Source organism: Anopheles maculipalpis (genome assembly GCF_943734695.1).
Source record: "Anopheles maculipalpis chromosome X unlocalized genomic scaffold, idAnoMacuDA_375_x X_unloc_5, whole genome shotgun sequence".
Classification (NCBI taxonomy): Eukaryota; Metazoa; Arthropoda; class Insecta; order Diptera; family Culicidae; genus Anopheles; species Anopheles maculipalpis.
Genome location: NW_026060513.1, coordinates 107501 through 125000, shown reverse-complemented (window position 1 = coordinate 125000; position 17500 = coordinate 107501). Strand labels below are relative to the sequence as shown.

General features: G+C 37.4%; 1 pseudogene; it reads right to left on the bottom strand.

Moving 5' to 3' along the window:
* Positions 1-17020: 17020 nt before the first annotated feature.
* LOC126566888 (large subunit ribosomal RNA) overlaps positions 17021-17500 on the bottom strand; it is a 4746-nt pseudogene continuing 4266 nt past the window's right edge.

Here is a 17500-nt window from a genome sequence, read left to right as displayed (position 1 = left end):
TCGCCATACAACTTTGAGGGTCGGTTGACTTTTGCTATTTACTGTCGGTGTTCACTTTTCGTGGTTAAATATGTATTCTGAGACAGTTTTACTCAAAGTTAGAGAAAAAAATTTTCTTCTCAATAAATCCCCCGAAACCAATGTCTTATACATTGAACCAGGTTATGAGGCGCACCTGTGTGTGAAGAGTTCTTCGTGTGGTTTATAGACATTTCAGGCACTTGGTATATAGTTTTGGTTTGTGCCCAAGTCCCGTACTTAGAGATATTTTTGGTTTCGGACCAACCAATTCGACTTGCCTTCATCTCTTGTTAGGTTTATAATATCAATACTCGAACTTATATGCATGTTCAGGGACATCATTTTAACTTTCGGTTTGCGCACAAGTCCCGAACTTAGTGATGTTTTTGGTTTTGGACCAACCAATTCGACTTGCCTTCATCTCTTGTTAGGTTTATAATATCAATACTCGAACTTATATGCATGTTCAGGGACATCATTTTAACTTTCGGTTTGCGCACAAGTCCCGAACTTAGTGATATTTTTGGTTTCTTACCAACCAATTCGACTTGCCTTCATCTCTTGTTAGGTTTATTATATCAATACTCGAACTTATATGCATGTTCAGGGACATCATTTTAACTTTCGGTTTGTACCCAAGTCCCGAACTTAGTGATATTTTTGGTTTCTTACTTACCAATTCGACTTGCCTTCATCTCTTGTTAGGTTTATAATATCAATACTCGAACTTATATGCATGTTCAGGGACATCATATTAACTTTCGGTTTGCGCACAAGTCCCGAACTTAGTGATATTTTTGGTTTTGGACCAACCAATTCGACTTGCCTTCATCTCTTGTTAGGTTTATAATATCAATACTCGAACTTATATGCATGTTCAGGGACATCATATTCACTTTCGGTTTGTACCCAAGTCCCGAACTTAGTGATATTTTTGGTTTCTTATCAACCAATTCGACTTGCCTTCATCTCTTGTTAGGTTTATAATATCAATACTCGAACTTATATGCATGTTCAGGGACATCATTTTAACTTTCGGTTTGCACCCAAGTCCCGAACTTAGAGATATTTTTGGTTTTGGACCAACCAATTCGACTTGCCTTCATCTCTTGTTAGGTTTATAATATCAATACTCGAACTTATATGCATGTTCAGGGACATCATATTAACTTTCGGTTTGTACCCAAGTCCCGAACTTAGTGATATTTTTGGTTTTGGACCAACCAATTCGACTTGCCTTCATCTCTTGTTAGGTTTATAATATCAATACTCGAACTTATATGCATGTTCAGGGACATCATATTAACTTTCGGTTTGTACCCAAGTCCCGAACTTAGTGATATTTTTGGTTTCCAACCAACCAATTCGACTTGCCTTCATCTCTTGTTAGGTTTATAATATCAATACTCGAACTTATATGCATGTTCAGGGACATCATTTTAACTTTCGGTTTGTACCCAAGTCCCGAACTTAGTGATATTTTTGGTTTCTTATCAACCAATTCGACTTGCCTTCATCTCTTGTTAGGTTTATTATATCAATACTCGAACTTATATGCATGTTCAGGGACATCATATTAACTTTCGGTTTGTACCCAAGTCCCGAACTTAGTGATATTTTTGGTTTTGGACCAACCAATTCGACTTGCCTTCATCTCTTGTTAGGTTTATAATATCAATACTCGAACTTATATGCATGTTCAGGGACATCATATTAACTTTCGGTTTGTACCCAAGTCCCGAACTTAGTGATATTTTTGGTTTCCAACCAACCAATTCGACTTGCCTTCATCTCTTGTTAGGTTTATAATATCAATACTCGAACTTATATGCATGTTCAGGGACATCATTTTAACTTTCGGTTTGTACCCAAGTCCCGAACTTAGTGATATTTTTGGTTTCTTATCAACCAATTCGACTTGCCTTCATCTCTTGTTAGGTTTATTATATCAATACTCGAACTTATATGCATGTTCAGGGACATCATATTAACTTTCGGTTTGTACCCAAGTCCCGAACTTAGTGATATTTTTGGTTTTGGACCAACCAATTCGACTTGCCTTCATCTCTTGTTAGGTTTATAATATCAATACTCGAACTTATATGCATGTTCAGGGACATCATATTAACTTTCGGTTTGTACCCAAGTCCCGAACTTAGTGATATTTTTGGTTTCCAACCAACCAATTCGACTTGCCTTCATCTCTTGTTAGGTTTATAATATCAATACTCGAACTTATGTGCATGTTCAGGGACATCATTTTAACTTTCGGTTTGTACCCAAGTCCCGTACTTAGAGATATTTTTGGTTTCGGACCAACCAATTCGACTTGCCTTCATCTCTTGTTAGGTTTATAATATCAATACTCGAACTTATATGCATGTTCAGGGACATCATTTTAACTTTCGGTTTGCGCACAAGTCCCGAACTTAGTGATGTTTTTGGTTTTGGACCAACCAATTCGACTTGCCTTCATCTCTTGTTAGGTTTATAATATCAATACTCGAACTTATATGCATGTTCAGGGACATCATTTTAACTTTCGGTTTGCGCACAAGTCCCGAACTTAGTGATATTTTTGGTTTCTTACCAACCAATTCGACTTGCCTTCATCTCTTGTTAGGTTTATAATATCAATACTCGAACTTATGTGCATGTTCAGGGACATCATTTTAACTTTCGGTTTGTACCCAAGTCCCGAACTTAGTGATATTTTTGGTTTCCAACCAACCAATTCGACTTGCCTTCATCTCTTGTTAGGTTTATAATATCAATACTCGAACTTATATGCATGTTCAGGGACATCATTTTAACTTTCGGTTTGCACCCAAGTCCCGAACTTAGTGATATTTTTGGTTTCTTACTTACCAATTCGACTTGCCTTCATCTCTTGTTAGGTTTATAATATCAATACTCGAACTTATGTGCATGTTCAGGGACATCATTTTAACTTTCGGTTTGTACCCAAGTCCCGAACTTAGAGATATTTTTGGTTTCGGACCAACCAATTCGACTTGCCTTCATCTCTTGTTAGGTTTATAATATCAATACTCGAACTTATATGCATGTTCAGGGACATCATTTTAACTTTCGGTTTGTACCCAAGTCCCGAACTTAGAGATATTTTTGGTTTCTTATCAACCAATTCGACTTGCCTTCATCTCTTGTTAGGTTTATAATATCAATACTCGAACTTATATGCATGTTCAGGGACATCATTTTAACTTTCGGTTTGTACCCAAGTCCCGAACTTAGAGATATTTTTGGTTTCGGACCAACCAATTCGACTTGCCTTCATCTCTTGTTAGGTTTATAATATCAATACTCGAACTTATATGCATGTTCAGGGACATCATTTTAACTTTCGGTTTGCGCACAAGTCCCGAACTTAGTGATGTTTTTGGTTTTGGACCAACCAATTCGACTTGCCTTCATCTCTTGTTAGGTTTATAATATCAATACTCGAACTTATATGCATGTTCAGGGACATCATTTTAACTTTCGGTTTGCGCACAAGTCCCGAACTTAGTGATATTTTTGGTTTCTTACCAACCAATTCGACTTGCCTTCATCTCTTGTTAGGTTTATAATATCAATACTCGAACTTATATGCATGTTCAGGGACATCATTTTAACTTTCGGTTTGTACCCAAGTCCCGAACTTAGTGATATTTTTGGTTTCTTACTTACCAATTCGACTTGCCTTCATCTCTTGTTAGGTTTATAATATCAATACTCGAACTTATATGCATGTTCAGGGACATCATATTAACTTTCGGTTTGCGCACAAGTCCCGAACTTAGTGATATTTTTGGTTTTGGACCAACCAATTCGACTTGCCTTCATCTCTTGTTAGGTTTATAATATCAATACTCGAACTTATATGCATGTTCAGGGACATCATATTCACTTTCGGTTTGTACCCAAGTCCCGAACTTAGTGATATTTTTGGTTTCCAACCAACCAATTCGACTTGCCTTCATCTCTTGTTAGGTTTATAATATCAATACTCGAACTTATATGCATGTTCAGGGACATCATTTTAACTTTCGGTTTGTACCCAAGTCCCGAACTTAGAGATATTTTTGGTTTCTTATCAACCAATTCGACTTGCCTTCATCTCTTGTTAGGTTTATAATATCAATACTCGAACTTATATGCATGTTCAGGGACATCATTTTAACTTTCGGTTTGTACCCAAGTCCCGAACTTAGAGATATTTTTGGTTTCGGACCAACCAATTCGACTTGCCTTCATCTCTTGTTAGGTTTATAATATCAATACTCGAACTTATATGCATGTTCAGGGACATCATTTTAACTTTCGGTTTGTACCCAAGTCCCGAACTTAGAGATATTTTTGGTTTCTTATCAACCAATTCGACTTGCCTTCATCTCTTGTTAGGTTTATAATATCAATACTCGAACTTATATGCATGTTCAGGGACATCATTTTAACTTTCGGTTTGCGCACAAGTCCCGAACTTAGTGATATTTTTGGTTTCTTACCAACCAATTCGACTTGCCTTCATCTCTTGTTAGGTTTATAATATCAATACTCGAACTTATGTGCATGTTCAGGGACATCATTTTAACTTTCGGTTTGTACCCAAGTCCCGAACTTAGTGATATTTTTGGTTTCCAACCAACCAATTCGACTTGCCTTCATCTCTTGTTAGGTTTATAATATCAATACTCGAACTTATATGCATGTTCAGGGACATCATATTAACTTTCGGTTTGTACCCAAGTCCCGAACTTAGTGATATTTTTGGTTTTGGACCAACCAATTCGACTTGCCTTCATCTCTTGTTAGGTTTATAATATCAATACTCGAACTTATATGCATGTTCAGGGACATCATATTAACTTTCGGTTTGTACCCAAGTCCCGAACTTAGTGATATTTTTGGTTTCCAACCAACCAATTCGACTTGCCTTCATCTCTTGTTAGGTTTATAATATCAATACTCGAACTTATGTGCATGTTCAGGGACATCATTTTAACTTTCGGTTTGCGCCCAAGTCCCGAACTTAGTGATATTTTTGGTTTCTTATCAACCAATTCGACTTGCCTTCATCTCTTGTTAGGTTTATTATATCAATACTCGAACTTATATGCATGTTCAGGGACATCATATTAACTTTCGGTTTGTACCCAAGTCCCGAACTTAGTGATATTTTTGGTTTTGGACCAACCAATTCGACTTGCCTTCATCTCTTGTTAGGTTTATAATATCAATACTCGAACTTATATGCATGTTCAGGGACATCATATTAACTTTCGGTTTGTACCCAAGTCCCGAACTTAGTGATATTTTTGGTTTCCAACCAACCAATTCGACTTGCCTTCATCTCTTGTTAGGTTTATAATATCAATACTCGAACTTATGTGCATGTTCAGGGACATCATTTTAACTTTCGGTTTGTACCCAAGTCCCGAACTTAGTGATATTTTTGGTTTCTTATCAACCAATTCGACTTGCCTTCATCTCTTGTTAGGTTTATTATATCAATACTCGAACTTATATGCATGTTCAGGGACATCATTTTAACTTTCGGTTTGTACCCAAGTCCCGAACTTAGTGATATTTTTGGTTTTGGACCAACCAATTCGACTTGCCTTCATCTCTTGTTAGGTTTATAATATCAATACTCGAACTTATATGCATGTTCAGGGACATCATATTAACTTTCGGTTTGTACCCAAGTCCCGAACTTAGTGATATTTTTGGTTTCCAACCAACCAATTCGACTTGCCTTCATCTCTTGTTAGGTTTATAATATCAATACTCGAACTTATGTGCATGTTCAGGGACATCATTTTAACTTTCGGTTTGTACCCAAGTCCCGAACTTAGTGATATTTTTGGTTTCCAACCAACCAATTCGACTTGCCTTCATCTCTTGTTAGGTTTATAATATCAATACTCGAACTTATATGCATGTTCAGGGACATCATTTTAACTTTCGGTTTGCACCCAAGTCCCGAACTTAGTGATATTTTTGGTTTCTTACTTACCAATTCGACTTGCCTTCATCTCTTGTTAGGTTTATAATATCAATACTCGAACTTATGTGCATGTTCAGGGACATCATTTTAACTTTCGGTTTGTACCCAAGTCCCGAACTTAGAGATATTTTTGGTTTCGGACCAACCAATTCGACTTGCCTTCATCTCTTGTTAGGTTTATAATATCAATACTCGAACTTATATGCATGTTCAGGGACATCATTTTAACTTTCGGTTTGTACCCAAGTCCCGAACTTAGAGATATTTTTGGTTTCTTATCAACCAATTCGACTTGCCTTCATCTCTTGTTAGGTTTATAATATCAATACTCGAACTTATATGCATGTTCAGGGACATCATTTTAACTTTCGGTTTGTACCCAAGTCCCAAACTTAGTGATATTTTTGGTTTCTCACCAACCAATTCGACTTGCCTTCATCTCTTGTTAGGTTTATAATATCAATACTCGAACTTATATGCATGTTCAGGGACATCATTTTAACTTTCGGTTTGTACCCAAGTCCCAAACTTAGTGATATTTTTGGTTTCTCACCAACCAAATCGACTTGCCTTCATCTCTTGTTAGGTTTATAATATCAATGCTCGAACTTATATGCATGTTCAGGGACATCATATTAACTTTCGGTTTGTACCCAAGTCCCGAACTTAGTGATATTTTTGGTTTTGGACCAACCAATTCGACTTGCCTTCATCTCTTGTTAGGTTTATAATATCAATACTCGAACTTATATGCATGTTCAGGGACATCATATTAACTTTCGGTTTGTACCCAAGTCCCGAACTTAGAGATATTTTTGGTTTTGGACCAACCAATTCGACTTGCCTTCATCTCTTGTTAGGTTTATAATATCAATACTCGAACTTATATGCATGTTCAGGGACATCATTTTAACTTTCGGTTTGCACCCAAGTCCCGAACTTAGTGATATTTTTGGTTTCTTATCAACCAATTCGACTGCCTTCATCTCTTGTTAGGTTTATAATATCAATACTCGAACTTATATGCATGTTCAGGGACATCATTTTAACTTTCGGTTTGCGCACAAGTCCCGAACTTAGTGATATTTTTGGTTTCTTACCAACCAATTCGACTTGCCTTCATCTCTTGTTAGGTTTATTATATCAATACTCGAACTTATATGCATGTTCAGGGACATCATTTTAACTTTCGGTTTGTACCCAAGTCCCGAACTTAGTGATATTTTTGGTTTCTTACCAACCAATTCGACTTGCCTTCATCTCTTGTTAGGTTTATAATATCAATACTCGAACTTATATGCATGTTCAGGGACATCATATTAACTTTCGGTTTGTACCCAAGTCCCGAACTTAGTGATATTTTTGGTTTCTTACTTACCAATTCGACTTGCCTTCATCTCTTGTTAGGTTTATAATATCAATACTCGAACTTATATGCATGTTCAGGGACATCATTTTAACTTTCGGTTTGTACCCAAGTCCCGAACTTAGAGATATTTTTGGTTTTGGACCAACCAATTCGACTTGCCTTCATCTCTTGTTAGGTTTATAATATCAATACTCGAACTTATATGCATGTTCAGGGACATCATATTAACTTTCGGTTTGTACCCAAGTCCCGAACTTAGTGATATTTTTGGTTTCTTACTTACCAATTCGACTTGCCTTCATCTCTTGTTAGGTTTATAATATCAATACTCGAACTTATATGCATGTTCAGGGACATCATATTCACTTTCGGTTTGTACCCAAGTCCCGAACTTAGTGATATTTTTGGTTTCTTATCAACCAATTCGACTTGCCTTCATCTCTTGTTAGGTTTATAATATCAATACTCGAACTTATATGCATGTTCAGGGACATCATTTTAACTTTCGGTTTGCACCCAAGTCCCGAACTTAGAGATATTTTTGGTTTCTTACTTACCAATTCGACTTGCCTTCATCTCTTGTTAGGTTTATAATATCAATACTCGAACTTATATGCATGTTCAGGGACATCATATTAACTTTTGGTTTGCGCACAAGTCCCGAACTTAGTGATATTTTTGGTTTTGGACCAACCAATTCGACTTGCCTTCATCTCTTGTTAGGTTTATAATATCAATACTCGAACTTATATGCATGTTCAGGGACATCATTTTAACTTTCGGTTTGCACCCAAGTCCCGAACTTAGAGATATTTTTGGTTTCTTATCAACCAATTCGACTTGCCTTCATCTCTTGTTAGGTTTATAATATCAATACTCGAACTTATATGCATGTTCAGGGACATCATTTTAACTTTCGGTTTGCACCCAAGTCCCGAACTTAGAGATATTTTTGGTTTCTTACTTACCAATTCGACTTGCCTTCATCTCTTGTTAGGTTTATAATATCAATACTCGAACTTATATGCATGTTCAGGGACATCATATTCACTTTCGGTTTGTACCCAAGTCCCGAACTTAGTGAAATTTTTGGTTTTGGACCAACCAATTCGACTTGCCTTCATCTCTTGTTAGGTTTATAATATCAATACTCGAACTTATATGCATGTTCAGGGACATCATTTTAACTTTCGGTTTGCACCCAAGTCCCGAACTTAGAGATATTTTTGGTTTCTTACTTACCAATTCGACTTGCCTTCATCTCTTGTTAGGTTTATAATATCAATACTCGAACTTATATGCATGTTCAGGGACATCATTTTAACTTTCGGTTTGCACCCAAGTCCCGAACTTAGAGATATTTTTGGTTTCTTCCTTACCAATTCGACTTGCCTTCATCTCTTGTTAGGTTTATAATATCAATACTCGAACTTATATGCATGTTCAGGGACATCATTTTAACTTTTGGTTTGCACCCAAGTCCCGAACTTAGTGATATTATTGGTTTCTTAACAACCAATTCGACTTGCCTTCATCTCTTGTTAGGTTTATAATATCAATACTCGAACTTATATGCATGTTCAGGGACATCATATTCACTTTCGGTTTGTACCCAAGTCCCGAACTTAGTGATATTTTTGGTTTCTTAACAACCAATTCGACTTGCCTTCATCTCTTGTTATGTTTATAATATCAATACTCGAACTTATATGCATGTTCAGGGACATCATATTCACTTTCGGTTTGTACCCAAGTCCCGAACTTAGTGAAATTTTTGGTTTTGGACCAACCAATTCGACTTGCCTTCATCTCTTGTTAGGTTTATAATATCAATACTCGAACTTATATGCATGTTCAGGGACATCATTTTAACTTCCGGTTTGCACCCAAGTCCCGAACTTAGAGATATTTTTGGTTTTGGACCAACCAATTCGACTTGCCTTCATCTCTTGTTAGGTTTATAATATCAATACTCGAACTTATATGCATGTTCAGGGACATCATTTTAACTTTTGGTTTGCACCCAAGTCCCGAACTTAGAGATATTTTTGGTTTCGGACCAACCAATTCGACTTGCCTTCATCTCTTGTTAGGTTTATAATATCAATACTCGAACTTATATGCATGTTCAGGGACATCATTTTAACTTTTGGTTTGCACCCAAGTCCCGAACTTAGAGATATTTTTGGTTTCTTACTTACCAATTCGACTTGCCTTCATCTCTTGTTAGGTTTATAATATCAATACTCGAACTTATATGCATGTTCAGGGACATCATTTTAACTTTCGGTTTGCACCCAAGTCCCGAACTTAGAGATATTTTTGGTTTTGGACCAACCAATTCGACTTGCCTTCATCTCTTGTTAGGTTTATAATATCAATACTCGAACTTATATGCATGTTCAGGGACATCATTTTAACTTTCGGTTTGCACCCAAGTCCCGAACTTAGAGATATTTTTGGTTTCTTACTTACCAATTCGACTTGCCTTCATCTCTTGTTAGGTTTATAATATCAATACTCGAACTTATATGCATGTTCAGGGACATCATTTTAACTTTCGGTTTGCACCCAAGTCCCGAACTTAGAGATATTTTTGGTTTCTCACCAACCAATTCGACTTGCCTTCATCTCTTGTTAGGTTTATAATATCAATACTCGAACTTATATGCATGTTCAGGGACATCATTTTAACTTTCGGTTTGTACCCAAGTCCCGAACTTAGAGATATTTTTGGTTTCTTATCAACCAATTCGACTTGCCTTCATCTCTTGTTAGGTTTATAATATCAATACTCGAACTTATATGCATGTTCAGGGACATCATATTAACTTTTGGTTTGCGCACAAGTCCCGAACTTAGTGATATTTTTGGTTTCCGACCAACCAATTCGACTTGCCTTCATCTCTTGTTAGGTTTATAATATCAATACTCGAACTTATATGCATGTTCAGGGACATCATTTTAACTTTCGGTTTGCACCCAAGTCCCGAACTTAGAGATATTTTTGGTTTCGGACCAACCAATTCGACTTGCCTTCATCTCTTGTTAGGTTTATAATATCAATACTCGAACTTATATGCATGTTCAGGGACATCATTTTAACTTTCGGTTTGCACCCAAGTCCCGAACTTAGAGATATTTTTGGTTTCGGACCAACCAATTCGACTTGCCTTCATCTCTTGTTAGGTTTATAATATCAATACTCGAACTTATATGCATGTTCAGGGACATCATTTTAACTTTCGGTTTGCACCCAAGTCCCGAACTTAGAGATATTTTTGGTTTCGGACCAACCAATTCGACTTGCCTTCATCTCTTGTTAGGTTTATAATATCAATACTCGAACTTATATGCATGTTCAGGGACATCATATTAACTTTTGGTTTGCGCACAAGTCCCGAACTTAGTGATATTTTTGGTTTTGGACCAACCAATTCGACTTGCCTTCATCTCTTGTTAGGTTTATAATATCAATACTCGAACTTATATGCATGTTCAGGGACATCATTTTAACTTTTGGTTTGCGCACAAGTCCCGAACTTAGAGATATTTTTGGTTTTGGACCAACCAATTCGACTTGCCTTCATCTCTTGTTAGGTTTATAATATCAATACTCGAACTTATATGCATGTTCAGGGACATCATTTTAACTTTCGGTTTGCACCCAAGTCCCGAACTTAGAGATATTTTTGGTTTCGGACCAACCAATTCGACTTGCCTTCATCTCTTGTTAGGTTTATAATATCAATACTCGAACTTATATGCATGTTCAGGGACATCATTTTAACTTTCGGTTTGCACCCAAGTCCCGAACTTAGAGATATTTTTGGTTTCGGACCAACCAATTCGACTTGCCTTCATCTCTTGTTAGGTTTATAATATCAATACTCGAACTTATATGCATGTTCAGGGACATCATATTAACTTTTGGTTTGCGCACAAGTCCCGAACTTAGTGATATTTTTGGTTTTGGACCAACCAATTCGACTTGCCTTCATCTCTTGTTAGGTTTATAATATCAATACTCGAACTTATATGCATGTTCAGGGACATCATTTTAACTTTCGGTTTGTACCCAAGTCCCGAACTTAGAGATATTTTTGGTTTTGGACCAACCAATTCGACTTGCCTTCATCTCTTGTTAGGTTTATAATATCAATACTCGAACTTATATGCATGTTCAGGGACATCATTTTAACTTTCGGTTTGCACCCAAGTCCCGAACTTAGAGATATTTTTGGTTTCGGACCAACCAATTCGACTTGCCTTCATCTCTTGTTAGGTTTATAATATCAATACTCGAACTTATATGCATGTTCAGGGACATCATTTTAACTTTCGGTTTGCACCCAAGTCCCGAACTTAGAGATATTTTTGGTTTCTCACCAACCAATTCGACTTGCCTTCATCTCTTGTTAGGTTTATAATATCAATACTCGAACTTATATGCATGTTCAGGGACATCATTTTAACTTTCGGTTTGTACCCAAGTCCCGAACTTAGAGATATTTTTGGTTTCTTATCAACCAATTCGACTTGCCTTCATCTCTTGTTAGGTTTATAATATCAATACTCGAACTTATATGCATGTTCAGGGACATCATTTTAACTTTCGGTTTGCACCCAAGTCCCGAACTTAGAGATATTTTTGGTTTCTTACTTACCAATTCGACTTGCCTTCATCTCTTGTTAGGTTTATAATATCAATACTCGAACTTATATGCATGTTCAGGGACATCATATTAACTTTTGGTTTGCGCACAAGTCCCGAACTTAGTGATATTTTTGGTTTTGGACCAACCAATTCGACTTGCCTTCATCTCTTGTTAGGTTTATAATATCAATACTCGAACTTATATGCATGTTCAGGGACATCATTTTAACTTTCGGTTTGCACCCAAGTCCCGAACTTAGAGATATTTTTGGTTTCTTATCAACCAATTCGACTTGCCTTCATCTCTTGTTAGGTTTATAATATCAATACTCGAACTTATATGCATGTTCAGGGACATCATTTCAACTTTCGGTTTGCACCCAAGTCCCGAACTTAGAGATATTTTTGGTTTCTTACTTACCAATTCGACTTGCCTTCATCTCTTGTTAGGTTTATAATATCAATACTCGAACTTATATGCATGTTCAGGGACATCATATTAACTTTTGGTTTGCGCACAAGTCCCGAACTTAGTGATATTTTTGGTTTTGGACCAACCAATTCGACTTGCCTTCATCTCTTGTTAGGTTTATAATATCAATACTCGAACTTATATGCATGTTCAGGGACATCATTTTAACTTTCGGTTTGTACCCAAGTCCCGAACTTAGAGATATTTTTGGTTTCTTACTTACCAATTCGACTTGCCTTCATCTCTTGTTAGGTTTATAATATCAATACTCGAACTTATATGCATGTTCAGGGACATCATATTCACTTTCGGTTTGTACCCAAGTCCCGAACTTAGTGAAATTTTTGGTTTTGGACCAACCAATTCGACTTGCCTTCATCTCTTGTTAGGTTTATAATATCAATACTCGAACTTATATGCATGTTCAGGGACATCATTTTAACTTTCGGTTTGCACCCAAGTCCCGAACTTAGAGATATTTTTGGTTTCTTACTTACCAATTCGACTTGCCTTCATCTCTTGTTAGGTTTATAATATCAATACTCGAACTTATATGCATGTTCAGGGACATCATTTTAACTTTCGGTTTGCACCCAAGTCCCGAACTTAGAGATATTTTTGGTTTCTTCCTTACCAATTCGACTTGCCTTCATCTCTTGTTAGGTTTATAATATCAATACTCGAACTTATATGCATGTTCAGGGACATCATTTTAACTTTTGGTTTGCACCCAAGTCCCGAACTTAGTGATATTATTGGTTTCTTAACAACCAATTCGACTTGCCTTCATCTCTTGTTAGGTTTATAATATCAATACTCGAACTTATATGCATGTTCAGGGACATCATTTTAACTTTCGGTTTGTACCCAAGTCCCGAACTTAGTGATATTTTTGGTTTCTTAACAACCAATTCGACTTGCCTTCATCTCTTGTTATGTTTATAATATCAATACTCGAACTTATATGCATGTTCAGGGACATCATATTCACTTTCGGTTTGTACCCAAGTCCCGAACTTAGTGAAATTTTTGGTTTTGGACCAACCAATTCGACTTGCCTTCATCTCTTGTTAGGTTTATAATATCAATACTCGAACTTATATGCATGTTCAGGGACATCATTTTAACTTCCGGTTTGCACCCAAGTCCCGAACTTAGAGATATTTTTGGTTTTGGACCAACCAATTCGACTTGCCTTCATCTCTTGTTAGGTTTATAATATCAATACTCGAACTTATATGCATGTTCAGGGACATCATTTTAACTTTTGGTTTGCACCCAAGTCCCGAACTTAGAGATATTTTTGGTTTCGGACCAACCAATTCGACTTGCCTTCATCTCTTGTTAGGTTTATAATATCAATACTCGAACTTATATGCATGTTCAGGGACATCATTTTAACTTTTGGTTTGCACCCAAGTCCCGAACTTAGAGATATTTTTGGTTTCTTACTTACCAATTCGACTTGCCTTCATCTCTTGTTAGGTTTATAATATCAATACTCGAACTTATATGCATGTTCAGGGACATCATTTTAACTTTCGGTTTGCACCCAAGTCCCGAACTTAGAGATATTTTTGGTTTTGGACCAACCAATTCGACTTGCCTTCATCTCTTGTTAGGTTTATAATATCAATACTCGAACTTATATGCATGTTCAGGGACATCATTTTAACTTTCGGTTTGCACCCAAGTCCCGAACTTAGAGATATTTTTGGTTTCTTACTTACCAATTCGACTTGCCTTCATCTCTTGTTAGGTTTATAATATCAATACTCGAACTTATATGCATGTTCAGGGACATCATTTTAACTTTCGGTTTGCACCCAAGTCCCGAACTTAGAGATATTTTTGGTTTCTCACCAACCAATTCGACTTGCCTTCATCTCTTGTTAGGTTTATAATATCAATACTCGAACTTATATGCATGTTCAGGGACATCATTTTAACTTTCGGTTTGTACCCAAGTCCCGAACTTAGAGATATTTTTGGTTTCTTATCAACCAATTCGACTTGCCTTCATCTCTTGTTAGGTTTATAATATCAATACTCGAACTTATATGCATGTTCAGGGACATCATATTAACTTTTGGTTTGCGCACAAGTCCCGAACTTAGTGATATTTTTGGTTTCCGACCAACCAATTCGACTTGCCTTCATCTCTTGTTAGGTTTATAATATCAATACTCGAACTTATATGCATGTTCAGGGACATCATTTTAACTTTCGGTTTGCACCCAAGTCCCGAACTTAGAGATATTTTTGGTTTCGGACCAACCAATTCGACTTGCCTTCATCTCTTGTTAGGTTTATAATATCAATACTCGAACTTATATGCATGTTCAGGGACATCATTTTAACTTTCGGTTTGCACCCAAGTCCCGAACTTAGAGATATTTTTGGTTTCGGACCAACCAATTCGACTTGCCTTCATCTCTTGTTAGGTTTATAATATCAATACTCGAACTTATATGCATGTTCAGGGACATCATTTTAACTTTCGGTTTGCACCCAAGTCCCGAACTTAGAGATATTTTTGGTTTCGGACCAACCAATTCGACTTGCCTTCATCTCTTGTTAGGTTTATAATATCAATACTCGAACTTATATGCATGTTCAGGGACATCATATTAACTTTTGGTTTGCGCACAAGTCCCGAACTTAGTGATATTTTTGGTTTTGGACCAACCAATTCGACTTGCCTTCATCTCTTGTTAGGTTTATAATATCAATACTCGAACTTATATGCATGTTCAGGGACATCATATTAACTTTTGGTTTGCGCACAAGTCCCGAACTTAGAGATATTTTTGGTTTTGGACCAACCAATTCGACTTGCCTTCATCTCTTGTTAGGTTTATAATATCAATACTCGAACTTATATGCATGTTCAGGGACATCATTTTAACTTTCGGTTTGCACCCAAGTCCCGAACTTAGAGATATTTTTGGTTTCGGACCAACCAATTCGACTTGCCTTCATCTCTTGTTAGGTTTATAATATCAATACTCGAACTTATATGCATGTTCAGGGACATCATTTTAACTTTCGGTTTGCACCCAAGTCCCGAACTTAGAGATATTTTTGGTTTCGGACCAACCAATTCGACTTGCCTTCATCTCTTGTTAGGTTTATAATATCAATACTCGAACTTATATGCATGTTCAGGGACATCATATTAACTTTTGGTTTGCGCACAAGTCCCGAACTTAGTGATATTTTTGGTTTTGGACCAACCAATTCGACTTGCCTTCATCTCTTGTTAGGTTTATAATATCAATACTCGAACTTATATGCATGTTCAGGGACATCATTTTAACTTTCGGTTTGTACCCAAGTCCCGAACTTAGAGATATTTTTGGTTTTGGACCAACCAATTCGACTTGCCTTCATCTCTTGTTAGGTTTATAATATCAATACTCGAACTTATATGCATGTTCAGGGACATCATTTTAACTTTCGGTTTGCACCCAAGTCCCGAACTTAGAGATATTTTTGGTTTCGGACCAACCAATTCGACTTGCCTTCATCTCTTGTTAGGTTTATAATATCAATACTCGAACTTATATGCATGTTCAGGGACATCATTTTAACTTTCGGTTTGCACCCAAGTCCCGAACTTAGAGATATTTTTGGTTTCTCACCAACCAATTCGACTTGCCTTCATCTCTTGTTAGGTTTATAATATCAATACTCGAACTTATATGCATGTTCAGGGACATCATTTTAACTTTCGGTTTGTACCCAAGTCCCGAACTTAGAGATATTTTTGGTTTCTTATCAACCAATTCGACTTGCCTTCATCTCTTGTTAGGTTTATAATATCAATACTCGAACTTATATGCATGTTCAGGGACATCATATTAACTTTTGGTTTGCGCACAAGTCCCGAACTTAGAGATATTTTTGGTTTCTTACCAACCAATTCGACTTGCCTTCATCTCTTGTTAGGTTAACAAAATTTTTAATGCAATAGCATGTATTTTGTGAGTTTATGTCCGAGGGATTTAAGTACCGGACTTAGAAAAATTTTTGAAGTCCAAACATTCAATTTGGACTCCATACTCTATTGCTCCTCTAAGAGGTACCTAGTACCCCGTAGCGAAGCAACCGTCACGTTTGAACTTTCCACTAGGAGGTGCAGCCATCACTCGACATGTTAATCATTATCACCCCATACTACTCTCTATATCCGGATACGGCGCTAACCCGATTGCTTGCCCCGACAGCAATCGACCCACTCGTAAGCGGGTTACCCGTAGGTAAGTCAACGATGCGTATTGCCCCCTTCAAGCAAACCGATCATCACTCCGTGGAGGAGTAATGACGGACCCGTACCGGTATCAACTGCATATGATCAACATTCTTATGAACCCACACACTCTTCGCTTATATGCTCAGTAACATTTCAATTCTCTCTCTGTCTTTCGTTTTCCAACTCATTCATCGTGCATACTGAACACACCCGGAAAGGTGCGACAGTACACACGAATACACCACCAAGCATGGGTCGCCTGAGAGGATCGATGCGAACGCATCTCTACAACTCGCAGCTCCCAGCCTGAAGTCCCGTCGTTTGCGGGCGGTCGGTAGGCATCGAAACTAGTCAAGTCCACGGTCGGCGAGGTCAGCTGCCACCAGTGTTCCCTATGGTCAGGTACTAACACGTGCGGTGCGACCCTGCGCGATGCGGCCAAGTCTAGAAGCGGGGATGAGGCGCCAGGCTGCGAGGCAGCGCCAGCGTATCTCGGAGGGTTGTTAGGCCCGCTAGCTTACGATTGCCTATGGGGGTTTGAAGCGCTATCAGCTCGGATTGGTTACGACCTTAGAGGCGTTCAGGCATAATCCAGCGGACGTAGCGTCATACCAAAGTCCGGTCGAACTAGTATTGAGCCAGTGGTCCGTACCTGTGGTTCCTCTCGTACTGCACAGGAATTCCGTTAAGATAGCACAAATGCACACACCAGTAGG